The sequence below is a fragment of the Humulus lupulus genome, chromosome 9 (assembly GCF_963169125.1).
Source record: "Humulus lupulus chromosome 9, drHumLupu1.1, whole genome shotgun sequence".
Lineage (NCBI taxonomy): Eukaryota > Viridiplantae > Streptophyta > Magnoliopsida > Rosales > Cannabaceae > Humulus > Humulus lupulus.
The window spans coordinates 33,506,085-33,519,814 of NC_084801.1; positions in this window are offsets into that span (position 1 = coordinate 33,506,085).

The window sequence follows — 13,730 nt, forward strand, 5'->3', positions numbered from 1 at the left end:
GAGTTTCAATCAACCTAACGCGACTAAGTTTAAAACATTAAAAACCCTGGATATGACCAGTTTTGAGACCTGATTCTTGACAGGTAGGGTACAAATAACCAAACAAAACATGGATATAACCAAGCGCAAAACATGGATATAACCAAGCATGATAAAATCTATCCCGATCTAAATATCGATTCCTAAAATCTCGAATGTACAAGTCTAAGGATTCATAAACATGAAAGATAGTAAAGGAAAGATAAATGAATAAAAAAAATATGTATATTGAAATAAAGCAAGCAAATTATCACAATGAAAAACCTCGAACTGAGCCCGAAGGCAATTGTTTAATATAAAAAAAACTATTAAATAATTACAAAGAAAAATAAATACAAAGGAGATCAGTGGGTTCCATCAACTCGCCCCGAAGATTTGCCCTCCTTGCCATCTCCCTCCGCCATTTCGGATGCATCGCTAGTCCTCGATGGTTCTTGCAAGAGCCGAGCCTTAAATTTTGCAAGGTATGGATCCCATAGCCCGGGTCCCATGAAAGATAAGTTCCCATCCGGATTGAAGGCCCAGTAGTGGTACAGCATCTCTTCCATGGCCAACGATGAGGCCGCCTTTTCTTCTTTGACTGCGGCCTCGGCCTCGAGCAAATTTGCTTTAGCTTCATCAACGTCGGCCTAAATTTGTGCAGTTTGAGCACGGGAGGTAGAGAATGCAGTCTTTGCAGCCTATTCACTTTCTTTGGACGAGGCAAGAGCAGCCTTGGAAACAAGCTCATTCTTTTGAGCAGCCGCCAAGGCAGCTTTGGCGACATGCTCGCCTTCTTGAGCTGCAGTCATGGCGGTTTGGGCAGCGTTCAGTTCAGCTCAGAGCTCATCATTTCTAGCCCTGGCACAGGCTATGCTACAAAACTGGGCCAGGGCAGACTGCAAAAGAACAAAACAAGTCAGAGATATACAATTGGTCACAATAAAAAGAAAATTTTCACCAAGTAAGGAAAGAGAACTTACAGTGAGGTTCATCCCCATAGATGATTCCATGACATTCTTCGGGCTGCGCTCCTCGATGGTCCTCAGATCCCTTGAGCTGGCCTTATAGGCATGCCCTATCATATGGCTCATAGTTTCGTAAATGATACCATGAAAGGCTTCAGGGATCTTCTCCAGGTCCTGAGAATCTACTATTATTCAGACGGTGGGAGCTGGGATGGTGGGAGCTAGGGGCTCAGTTTGTATCACTTGAGCCTGGGGAGGCACGAAGTGAGGCGGAGGAGGAGGAAGTTACTCGGTAGTGACCATAGCCACCAGAGCTGACTCCTGAGTTGAGCTCATCTTCTTATTTTTGGCGGGAAATTTTGAGGTGTTTCCCGCTACAGAGGTGGCCTTCTTCATAAACTTGGGCTTCTTCACAATGGGGCCTGAGCCAGCTTTCTTAGTCTGGAAAGCAGTTCGGAGATCGGGGGCTCCTGGTTGTTCCTTCTCCTCGCTTGAAAAGAACAAAAAGAGTTAGTTCACAAAAATAATGTTTCAAAAAGCATTTATAAAGAAAGAAAGAAAACAATGATCCTACCCTCCAGGCTGGGGGAGGAGTCTATTATCTCCAGCTCGGGTGTTTTGGCTGGAATAGGCACGACTGCTAGCCTTGGAACTAATGGAGGAGAAGGGGAGTCTCCAGTTAATATTCCTGGGATCCTAAGGGGTTCAGGATTAGGTCCTTCCTCAGGGCTGGATTCATCTACATACTGTCTAAATCCAGGGGCAAATGCACCCTGGAGCAAAGAAGGCCAGGTCCTACTATTGGTCCCATACTCCTAAAAAATGGCGGATCTAAAGTTTAAAGTGTTATCAACTACGATTTTGCCCTTAGGATAACTGCTGTCATGGCGTACCACTAGGTGGTCTACGCACTGGAGCAGGGTTATATTTCGATATGGGTTATAGGGATGACGATGGAGGAGCTGGTTTGGATTAAAACGAACTAACCTAAAATCGGCAACAATCCTATCTAATTCCCTAAAGGGGTGTATGGGTTACCTTGGACGGAGGGGTTGGCTGCTGCCCCTGATGCAACTAGTTTTAGATCGGGTTCTCGGATAGCCTCGGGAGCCTGCCTTTTTCGCACTAGAGGCACCTCATCCTCTTCATCCTCCTCGTCCTCAATGACTGGCAGGGCCTCTTGAGAGGATGGAAGCTCGGGGATCACAAGAAGGGCAGCTCGATTCCTCAAGGCCAGTGTTTAACCTTCACCGATCAACTTGCAAGCCAGCATTGTGACGTCATTCACGACCTGGCGGTAGTCCTTCTCACTGGGGAGAAGCCCAGACAACTTCTCATTCTGACCCCTGAGAGTCACAGACTTTCCCGTCCTCGCAAATATGGCGGCATGAGAAACAAATTCAGTTAAGACAAATAAATATATCTTAAATGAAAATTCATGAGCTGAAGTCACAAGGATGGAAGAGTTACAAGGTCAGTTGAAGTAGCAATGTTCACAATTTTGGAATCCATTCGACATAAAGAACAAGTCTTTATAGTCGTTTGAACGACTGGGAAGCTTGATGATGGAGGATGAGTTAGGGAATCGCGTGAGGAAGTAGAATCTATCACAACATCCCCTCTGGTAGAGGCTTGCATTGAGGCAGAAGAAATACAAAATGTCTGCCAGAGTGGCCAGAGTGGGGACCTCCCACTCATGTTTCAAGAACAAATACTTCAACCCTACCAAAAGTCTATACGAATTTGGGGAGAGCTGAAATGGAGCCAGCTTCATGTAATTTAAAAAATCCGCGAAGTACTGTTCCAGAGGGAGGAAGGCCCCAGCCTTAACATGCTCGTCGCTCCAAGCCACAAAGTCGTCTTGGAGAGGGGAGCAGCTCCGTTCCCTTTCGAACGCAGGTCGAACGAGGAGAGTTACAGTTTCGACCTCTATACTGTGGCTCAACATGATCTTGTTCACTCTCCCCTGAGTCGTGAACTTTGAAATGATATGCTCAGCCTCGAAGTATGCATTGGGATCGACCACGATCTCCTTCTCCACCACCGGACCGAAGTGCGGGATGGGAGATTTTGGGGCGATCTACTTCCCTTTGTTCTTCTGTTGAGAGGACAAGTTCGAAGCATTCTTCTTTGGGGCGTTCTTCTTTTGAGGAGCCATCAGATCGCCTAACGACAGAATGACCTAGTTAGCAGGCGACCTAATAGGATCTAAAACTATGACGTGAAAGTATGAAGGGAATTCCATTATGATACACGAGCTAAGGTTAGCAACAGCCCCATCGCGTGACGCCACGCAATATCCTATGCTACGCGCCTCGGTTTCCTAACAAACCCCTGACATTTAGGGATTCGTGTGTCAGAATGTTATACTACTACTTTCCTTGGGAAGCGGTTTAGTGCAAAACCACCCAAGAAAATGTAACCTCTAAGCTATCTGGTTCTAAACCTAAAAACCCTTCATTTCCTTTACCCTGAATGGGTATTCTTTGAATTTATGCACCATTAGGATTACCCAAATTTACCCAGAAATTTCCCAGTTTTATGAACGTTTTATTTCTAAGACATTTTTGGACTCACCCATTGATACTAAGAACATTTAGAAATAGCCTACCAGTGACTACAATAAGTGTTGATGAACATGGTGAAGAACAGACATTCCATTTAAAAAAAAAAAAGAAAAAACTTTTCAAACCAAAGAATGAGATACTTACAAGAAGTGTGTTCGTCGACGGTAAGATGTAGACTCAACAACGGGATGCTCCTAGAAAGCTTCTGAGTGACTGGGCACAATGGACGACTTTTTGGGATTTTTTGGAGAGAAGAGAGGCTTGGAAGTGCAGAAAAGGAAAAGTTTTAAATGAAAGGTGGTGAAGTTTGAAATTTGGCCATCCTATTTGTATGTAAATTGTGTAGATTAATATGAGCCATCTGATTGGGTTAGTTCAAGATCCAAGGGCCAAACGTGGACTAAGTGGATTTTAACCACTGAACCACGTAAAAATTATGTGTTCTTGAGTGAATTCATTTATTTTTCATTGCAGTTTATTAAGCACTAATCTACCTGTATTATTTCTTAATACATTGTTGGCAAAAAACAGCGTCAACACATTCAAAAGGTTAATTACAATAACAGAGTTACAACCTACCAACCTAAGCAGTAAAATAGGTTTTGATCTTAGTTCCTCTTTAAACCCTCGGTCGTGGTGGTTGAGCAGCCGCATATGTACACATCATCACCTAAGCTCTCCAACTCAAGGATGGTCCAGCTTTCTTTTCCCTTTACCTACACCACATAGCACCCTTGAGCCGAGGCTCAGCAAGAAACTTAAAAATGCTCATAAGCAGTTAATAACATGTTACCAAATAATAATAAGCATGCCTAGCGGTAATAAACCTACTCATGCATGCATACGAGTACAAATAAATGATTATGGAGTCATTCTGGGGCTTGGAGCCCTAATCAGATGACCATAGAGTCAACTTGGGATCCTTTGCCCTGTCCTCTGTATAACCAGCTTTGGAGCTGATCTAGCGTACTCGACGCTAAGTATTCTCCAACCAATAGATCGGTCAAGCGTATGATATGCTCCTGGTTAAGCTAAACCATATGGACCAGTGCTCCACGCTATTGCCATGCTTGACTAACAAGTCAATGCCTTACGATCGACACTCAGAGTGCTATTGCCGTCCTTGACTATTAAGTCAATGTTTTACGACCAGCACTCACCGTGTTATGTCGCCCTTGACTAATAAGTCAATGCTAAGATATGGGACTAATAAGTCACCCCGGGTCCCTTAGCCCTATCCTCTGTATAAGCGTACCTGGCACTGACCAGCACTCCACGTGTTAATGTCGTCCTTGATAAATAAGTCAATGCTTTATGACCAACACTCACCATGCTAATGTCATCCTTGACTAATAAGTCAATCTTTACGACCAGCACTCACGTGCTAATGTCGTCCTTGACTAATAAGCCAATGCTAGGATATGGAACTAATAAGTCAACCTGGGACTATTACCCTATGCTTTGTATAACCAGCTTTGGAGCTGATCCAGAGTATCTGACACTGAGTTTTCTCCGACCAATAGATTGGTCAAGTGTATGATGCGCTCCTGATTAAGCATAACCATAACGACCAGCGCTCAATGCGCTATTGTCGTCCTTGACTAATAAGTCAAGCCTTCTCAATAAGATAATGCAAACAGACATATATCATATGTAAAATATCCAGATACAAAGCATTCAGCATGCTTAATCAATAATTATAAGTATAATCATAATCATGCACATACTCAGGCGCTCATGCCCTATTCAAGTTCCTGTTCAACGATTTAGAATCACAAGCATAATAATAATCATGCACATTCATAGAGACTCAAGCTCTGATCAATTCTATATTCAACATTTAGGCCATGTCATATTCACATGTAGCACATATTGGGTGCAGTTTTCTTACCTTTGGTCAAAGCATAGGTTACCAATGAACGACCCTCGAGCACGATCCTGTTTCCGAGCCCCTAATGATAACCTAGTCACAACCATGATACAGAATCCCGTCAATAGCAAGTAAACATAGGCTTTCGGACTGAGTCCTAGCCACTGGGACATTGAATGCTACTAAACTCGGTAGTAGGATCGATCCTGAGCCCTTAAGTTTGAATTCTCGCACTCAAAACCTCAGCAAGGCAAAAAATCCCTTAAGCGCCATGAACCCCAAACATTTGAGTCGCGACCCGTTCAAGTCAGAGGCCCGACCCTCTTCTCTGCCTGCACTAGCGCCATGGCGCCCACTCACAGGCGTCGCAGCTCAAAAGCCTCACAGCCACCTGCTTCTTGTTCAACCGATTTGAGCCACGGTGCCCCAAGAACAAGGGTGCAGCTCGACCTGCAAAACTCAGATTTTCTTCGTTTCTCTCATGCACAATCCCTCCATAAACCTATTCAAACATACCCAAATCTCAAAAACAAAGTTCCCAATTATCTCAATGGCCCAAAACCAATAAACCTAAGCTTCAAACAACTCAAAAACGCACCAAAACATAAAATCCAATCAAAGATTAAAAACTAAAAAACTCAAAACTTAAAGCTTGGATTACCTCTGATTGAGTTGTTTCCCAGTTAAATCCTCCACCTAACAAGCTTATAATCCTCCCTAGAATCATTATGACTCTAACCTTGTTTGAATCAGAGTCCTAAAACTCGAGTTTCCTTCGAAAATGCTATTGAACGTTAAATGAGAGAACATGAGAGAGAAGGAACCGTACATTCTCTTTTTATGTTTCTGACAGGTTACTTCGAGCTTAAGTAACCTCAAACAAATCCCAATGCTTGGGGTCCCAAAAATACCCCCGAGGGTAAAATAGTTAAAATCCCCATAATTCCCTCTTGATCTCACTAACTCCCATTATATCATCATATAAGCATTCCCATTACCCAACATCCCGGTAATGTACTACATATCCAATCTACCCCTTGACTCACACTGAGTAAAGTATGGGTCCTGTTGTGACTTTCCCAGAAGCTTGCTCCCTAGGATAGTCTCATGCCAAGTAACCTAAATATATCCACATAATAGCGTTGTCCCACACATATATCACATATATGCTAAATATACCCATAACGGGCCAAATTATGATAATTGCCATTTTAATCAGATATGGGCCCATATGCATATTTAATACACCTAAACATGCATATCAAGTCATATTATAATATAACTCACATAATCATATAATGATACACACATATATATATATATATCACATAATCACACAACTTCTATAATTTTCCATCATTTCCCCCTAATCAAGCCCCTAAGCCTTTATAGGTAATTTGGAGCGTTACAAAAACTCATTTTCTTACAAATTAAAATTAATAAATAAATAAAACAACTAACAATTAAATTCACATAATTCCTACCAAACAATTAAAATAATTTATAACACTTAACAATTATTAATAAAACAAAGCACAAAATTAATTAATCTAAAAAAATATATATTTTGGTGCACTATAATTCAAGTTTAGATTTTACCTGTGTCTTACCAGATTTCAAATCTGTCTCAACAGGTGGTGTCCAACCAGTCAATAATGATCTCCAAGCCTTTTCATCGAGGGATTTGATAAAAAGTTGTCATCCTTACTTTCTAGTATGGATAGTTTGTATCATTCAGCAATGGAGGGCGAGTGATAGATCCACCTTCTGCAAAGAAAGACATTTCACAAGAAACAAAACAAACGGAAAACCATAAAATCTCACTAAGAGTTTAGTGACCTGCTCTGATACAAATTGAAATTTCGTATTTTAATGTTTACCAGGTGATTAAAATAAACAACTTAATAGATTATTGAATAGTGATTAAGTTGTTTTGACAGAATCAGAATCTGATCTAAGCCAACTGTTTGAATAGATTATTACAGAAATAAAAAAAAACGAGTATAAAAATATCCACACCAGAGATTTTTACGTGGTTTGGAAAACCTAGTCTACGGGGCCACGCCCAGAGATGAAAATGATTAGTAAGGTATCACAAAGTACAAAATCACAATTGACTTATACATAAATAGACTCCTATACTTATGCCGCAAGATTTTGTACACCCTTCAAAAGTCCAATTTCTTGATGAAAACACCAACACTCTTGTTAATGAATGCTTTCTTCCTCCTGAAGAAAATCTTAGCAAAATCTTCTCTCGAAGATTGTTGAACTCGTTATTAATAGATAACACCTGTTTCTACACGAAATAGATGAATACAAAAGTAAGCTACACTGCTCCTAGATACTAGATTAAGATATCCACTCTTAATCTCACAAAAAGAACTCTCTCAAAAATACAAATAATATTAAAAAATGAGAAGTGAAAGAGCTAAAGATTTGTAGCTTCTTAGTCCTTTATTTATAGCTGAAATGGTCTTTCAAAGCAGTCCACGAAATTTGCAAAACTCAATTAAAGAATCATACAAATTGTTTAAATAGAAAATTATGTTTGTCTGCTAGATTTTGTTTCGACAGATTAGGAAACTGTCTTGACAACTTGAATGTACCTAGACAATTAAAATGACCATATTCATTGTGGGACAAGAAACTTTCCCAAAAAAATTGAATTGAAACTCATAAGTTGCTAGGCGTGCGTAGAATCCTCTCTTCTCTCCCGCGATGAAGAAGAAGAAGGTTACTCGAAAGCCTGTATCTCGAGCTCGAATTGAGGAGCCCCCTTCAAACCAGGAATCCACGATTGTGAATGAATCTCAAAATAAGGAACAAGAGCGGATTGTGCATTCAGAGTTAGACTTGCTAACACAAATGATTGAAGAAAAGGATCTGGTGTAAAACCCATTATCGAAGATGAATGAGAGCTATGTCTGTGGTAGTGGTCAAAAGAGCTCTGAGGAAGAATTGCTGAAGACGAATTGGGCTAAGGAAACTGCGAAGGAAGACTTTCAATCTTCAGCTCAACCTCATTGGGCGAAACTCAAAGAAAACACATCAGATTAGTGTGGTGGCCAAGCTTCATTATGAGGAACCGATAATGAAAAATGGAAAGCGATTTGCTCAAATTGATATGGCAGAGGTTGCAGAGCAAGCACAAAATTGGAGCTCTGCGGTGATATGTATGGTGATGGGAGCTAATCCCCCATTTGTAGTTTTTGAAGGCTTTGTTAAACGTATCTGGGGACACCTTGGCATTGAACGAGTTGTGTGGATGAATATGGGACTCACCATTGTCAAATTCAAGGATGAGGCTACTCGAGATTTAGTGCTGGAAACTGGAATTGTGCAGTTTGACAAGAAATCGGTTATAATGAGACCCTAGACTCAAGATTTAGACACAGTGAGGTTAGTTCATTCTGTGCCTCTTTGGATCAGATTTCCTAATCTAGGACTTCAATATTGGGGCCAAAAATGCCTTAGTGCCTTAGTTAGCACTATAGGAAAACCAATTATGGTGGACAAGTTCACTAAGGAAAGATCTATGATTAGATTTGCTAGAGTTTTGGTTGAAATGGAGATAACAGATGATCCCCCGTTTGTCATTTACTTTGTGAATGAGAAAGGCCAAGTGCAAGAACAGTTTGTTGAGTATGAATGGCTCCCCATCAAATGCAACAATTACAAGGGATTTGGCCATAACATGGCAGAATGCAAGAACAATGGTCCAAAGATTTGGGCAAAGAAGAGTGTGATTGAAAAGAAGACTGCTGAAACTAATGTTGTAACTGAGATTAAGGCAACTGCTGAAATATCAGGAGATTCAGCTGGGGATCCTATGGCTACTAAGGAATCTGGAGAGAAACAAGATGAGGCAGGGGTAGAGATTCAAAGGGTAACTAAGGAAGGGGGAAATACACAGGAAAATCTCTTAACTCCTGAGCAAGATAGAAAAGAAAATTGGGAGATTCCTAAGAGAGTTAGGAACTCAAAGAGTATAGGGCAGTGAGTGATGACTGATATAGATAAAAGACAAAATGCTTTCAATGTTCTTCAGGGATAGAGGAAAGGAGAGAAAAAAGGGAAATTAACCCACTCAGAGGTTGATGGACTGCTCCAATATAATTAGTTGGAATGTAAGGGGTATGAATAAGAGGGATAAGTAGTATGCTATCCTGAGTCTCTTGAAGATGAATAAAGTTGGAATTGGTGCCTTATTAGAGAATAAATTGAAGAAGGATAAAGTTGATGATATGATGGCTAAGTTGTTCCTTGGCTGGGATTATTATAGCAGTAATGTCACAAAAGGAAGAATTTTAGTTATTTCGCAGAAGTCTTTTATCAAAGTTCAGGTCCTGATGGAACACCAACAGTTTATTCACTGCTTGGTTAAACTAACAGGTATGCAGACGGTTTTTTTGGTCACATTTGGCTATGGCCTTAACACCATGGATGAGAGATTGGAGATGTGGAAGGGTCTTTCTTTTACACCTTTACCTGAAAAACCTTGGTTGATTGTTGGAGATTTCAATGCTATTTTTAACTTTGATGACAGAGCTGGTGGGAAGACAATAAGTGCTGCTGAGATTCTTGACTCTATTGCCTGGCTAGCTCAAATTCAGATGGCTGCTCTCAAGAGTATTGGCTCTAATTATACCTGGCCCAATAAGCAGGATGGATTGGATAGGGTATACTCGAAGATTGATCATGCTTTTATTAATGAAGATTGAGTGGATGAATTGCCTAACGCTATTGCTGAATTCCAATGGGATGTTAACTCGGATCACTGTTATTGCCTTATCAAAACTCACAAACATGAAAATTTGGGCACAAAACCATTTATATTTTTTAATCTTTGGATTGCTCACAGAGGGTTCAAGGAGGTTGTTAAGGGTAACTGGAACAAACCTATGGTAGTGAGGGGATTACAGGGTGTGATTAAAAAACTGCTTCGGCTCAAGCATGTTTTGAAAGCATTCAACAGGGATGAAATTGGAGATGTAGAGCAGGGATATCATCAAGCTAAAGGTGAATATCAACTGGCACTAAATAGTGCTCAAGCTTCCCCAACAGATATCTTAGTTCAGGAGGCTGAAAAGCTTGCAGCAGCCAGATATCAACATCAATCTGCTATGTATAGAAGCTTTTTGATTCAACGTAGCAAAGTAACTTGGCTACAGAAGGGTGATGACAAAAACTCGTACTTTCATGCTTGCATTAAAAAAAGGAGAGAGGTGAATCGAATTGTTTCATTTAAGAATGATCAGGGGGTTGTAATTGATGATTACAACGAAGTTGTTCACCATTTCCTGAACCATTTCAGAGGATATATGGGAAGCACCAGTTCAGCAATGAGTACTATTAATTCTCAATGCATTGATCTTGGTCCTTGTCTGGATATTGAGATGCAGCTGAGACTTATTAGGAAGTTTAGAAAATCTTATGTTAAAAAGGCTTTGTTTAGCATTCCGGGCACAAAAAGTCCAGGGCCTGATGGCTATGGCTCTGAGTTTTACAAGGCAATGTGGCAGGACATAGGTGATGAAATCTCTGAGGCAATTCTTGAGTTCTTTAACACTGGGAAGATCCCTGCAGAGCTTAATGAAACAGTGGTAGCTCTGGTTCCAAAAATTTATATGCCTAGCAGTGCGGTTGACTACAAACCTATAGCGTGCTGCAACACTTTATATAAGTGCATTTCAAAAATGATTTGTCGTAGGCTCTCGGAAGTTCTACCTAACCTAGTTAGTCAGAATCAAGGTGCTTTTGTAAAAGGGAGATCTCTAGCTCATAATATTCTATTCTTTCAAGATTTGATCAAGAATTACAATAGGAGGAATACTTCCCTGAGGTGTGCTTTGAAGATAGACTTAAGCAAAGCCTATGATACAGTTGACTGGTGCTTTTTGGAGAGGCTGTTGATCTGTCTGAGATTTCCTACCAGGTTCATTAATTGGGCTATGGTGTGTCTCCGTGGCACTTCTTATGTTCTCATGATGAATGGAAGATTGCAGGGGGGTTTTCAGGGTGTTAAGGGTCTTTGCCAAGGAGACCCTATCTCCCCATTACTGTTTGTACTGGTTATGGAATACCTCACTCGATTGCTTCAGCTAGGGGCTACGCAAAATGATTTCAGGTTTCATCCTTTGTGTAAAAGCCTCAAGATTATCAACCTATGTGTTGCCGATGATTTAATTATCTTCTGTAAAGCTAACAGAGGCTCAGTTCAGTGTGTTAAACAGATATTTGAGGACTTCTGCAGCAGTACAAGGTTGAAGGCTAACCTAAGAAAATCACAAGTTTACTTTGGAGGTGTTTCGATTGCAGACAAGGTCAGTTTGCTTCAGGTATTAAAGTTTGAAGAGGGAACATTTCCTCTTAAATACCTTGGGGTTCCTATGAGGCCAACAAAATGGAAAGCGGATGATTGTGGAGTGATTCTCAAAACAATTAAGCTAAGGCTTCACACTTGGGCTAGTAGGCATCTCTCTTATACAGGGAGGACCCAACTCATAACTTCTGTCCTGTTGGGTTTGCGGAACTACTGGATGAATATCTTCTTGCTCCCTCAAAGTATAGTCAAAGAGGTTGACAAATTATGCTTGTGGTTTCTGTGGGTAACAATGGTACCAGAAGTAACTTCCATCTTACCTCCTGATCCAAAGTTTGCTTGCCAAAAGCTTTTTGGGGTTTGGGTTTCGGTGAAGGAGCTAAGTGGAACAAGGCAATGCTTGCTAAATATGTTTGGGCCATTAGTCACCAACAAGAGACTTTGTGGGTGAAGTGGATAAATATTGTCTACTTAAAAGGCCAATGTTTCTGGCAATACCAACTTAAGTCAGATTCAAGTTGGTATTGGCGCAAACTATGCCACATTCAAGATGTCTTTACTCAAAGGGAAATAGACGATGCTGGCAGTCTAGGGAGGTTCAAAATTGGTATGCTCTATAAGATTTTTATCCACCAAGATCAAATCAAGTACCAACACTTTGTGTGGAATAGGATGAGTGTGCCAAAGCATCGTTTTATAATTTGGCAAGCGGTGAATGACAATTTGTTAACCCGGGATCACTTGCAAAGGATGCTTATGCATCTAGACTGCTACCTTTGCCCGGTTTGTGGACAAACTGAAGAGAATCATGACCATTTATTTTTTTAATTGTGATTTCTCTCAGCAGGTTATGCACCAGATCCAAGCTTGGATTGGCTGCAATTGGTCTTTACGGTTCAGCGATTGGACCCGATGGATTGAAGATATGAGAAATGGTGTTAAGGCAGCGATTGTGGCAGCAGTGTTTTCAGCAACAATTTATTATATTTGGCAAAATAGGAATACTTGTGATTTTTAATAGTTACTCTCATAGAGTGAATGTTATTGTAGAAATGATAAAAAGAGATATAGTTCATAGAGTTAGTTGCTTTACTCAAAAGAAAATGAAAGAAAATGAGAGGATCTTTGTGAGGAAAGTGTGTTCCTTGTAATGTTGCTGGTGTCATCTCCTTGAGGGAGGTTGATTAATTGTATTTGGGCTTGTGATTAATGAAGTCATTCTTTCTTGATAAAAAAAAAAACTTTCCCAAAATAAATCAAATTATGTAGTAATTCGTTCAGAGATGCACAAAATAAAATATCTCACAAATATTATTTTATTTCACCAAAAAGTCTTCTTTTCCAAACAAGGAAAGATATATTTTATTTAAAGAAATATTTCTATAAATAAAAATAATCATTTCAGCTAGAAAAACCCTTGTATGATCGAATTGCCAAAAGAAAGAATCACAAGCAAATTTTACAATTTTATTCTTTAAAAAAAAATCTTTTCTTTATTACACAAAGTTTCCTTTTTCAAAAAAAGAAACTAAATTTTTTGAATCTTTCTTTTCAAAGCCATCCATTACCACGAAATTTGTCAATAAAAATATCACAAAATATTATTTAATCAGTTGACAAAAATTCTAAAAGTCTAAAATGGGAAAAGTGTGTTTTATTTAAAGAAAAATATTCTCATAAATAAAATAATATTTTCTCAGTGAATATCAACATATATGGATAGAATTTCAAGTCATAATTTTTTCATAAACATATATGATGATTTATCGAGAATTAAGACTTAGAAAAACAAATATGGAAAAAACAAGTTGCCGCAACAGATCATAAACATGTCGAGACAAGTGCTTCAAACTTGTCAAAAAATACTTTTGAGTTATAAAATATATCGTCTATTTAAGATAACCAATTTAGGGTTTTACATTCATAGAGACATGTCACAGATCACATCATGCATCTTTACATGCGATTCATTGACCTTTTCT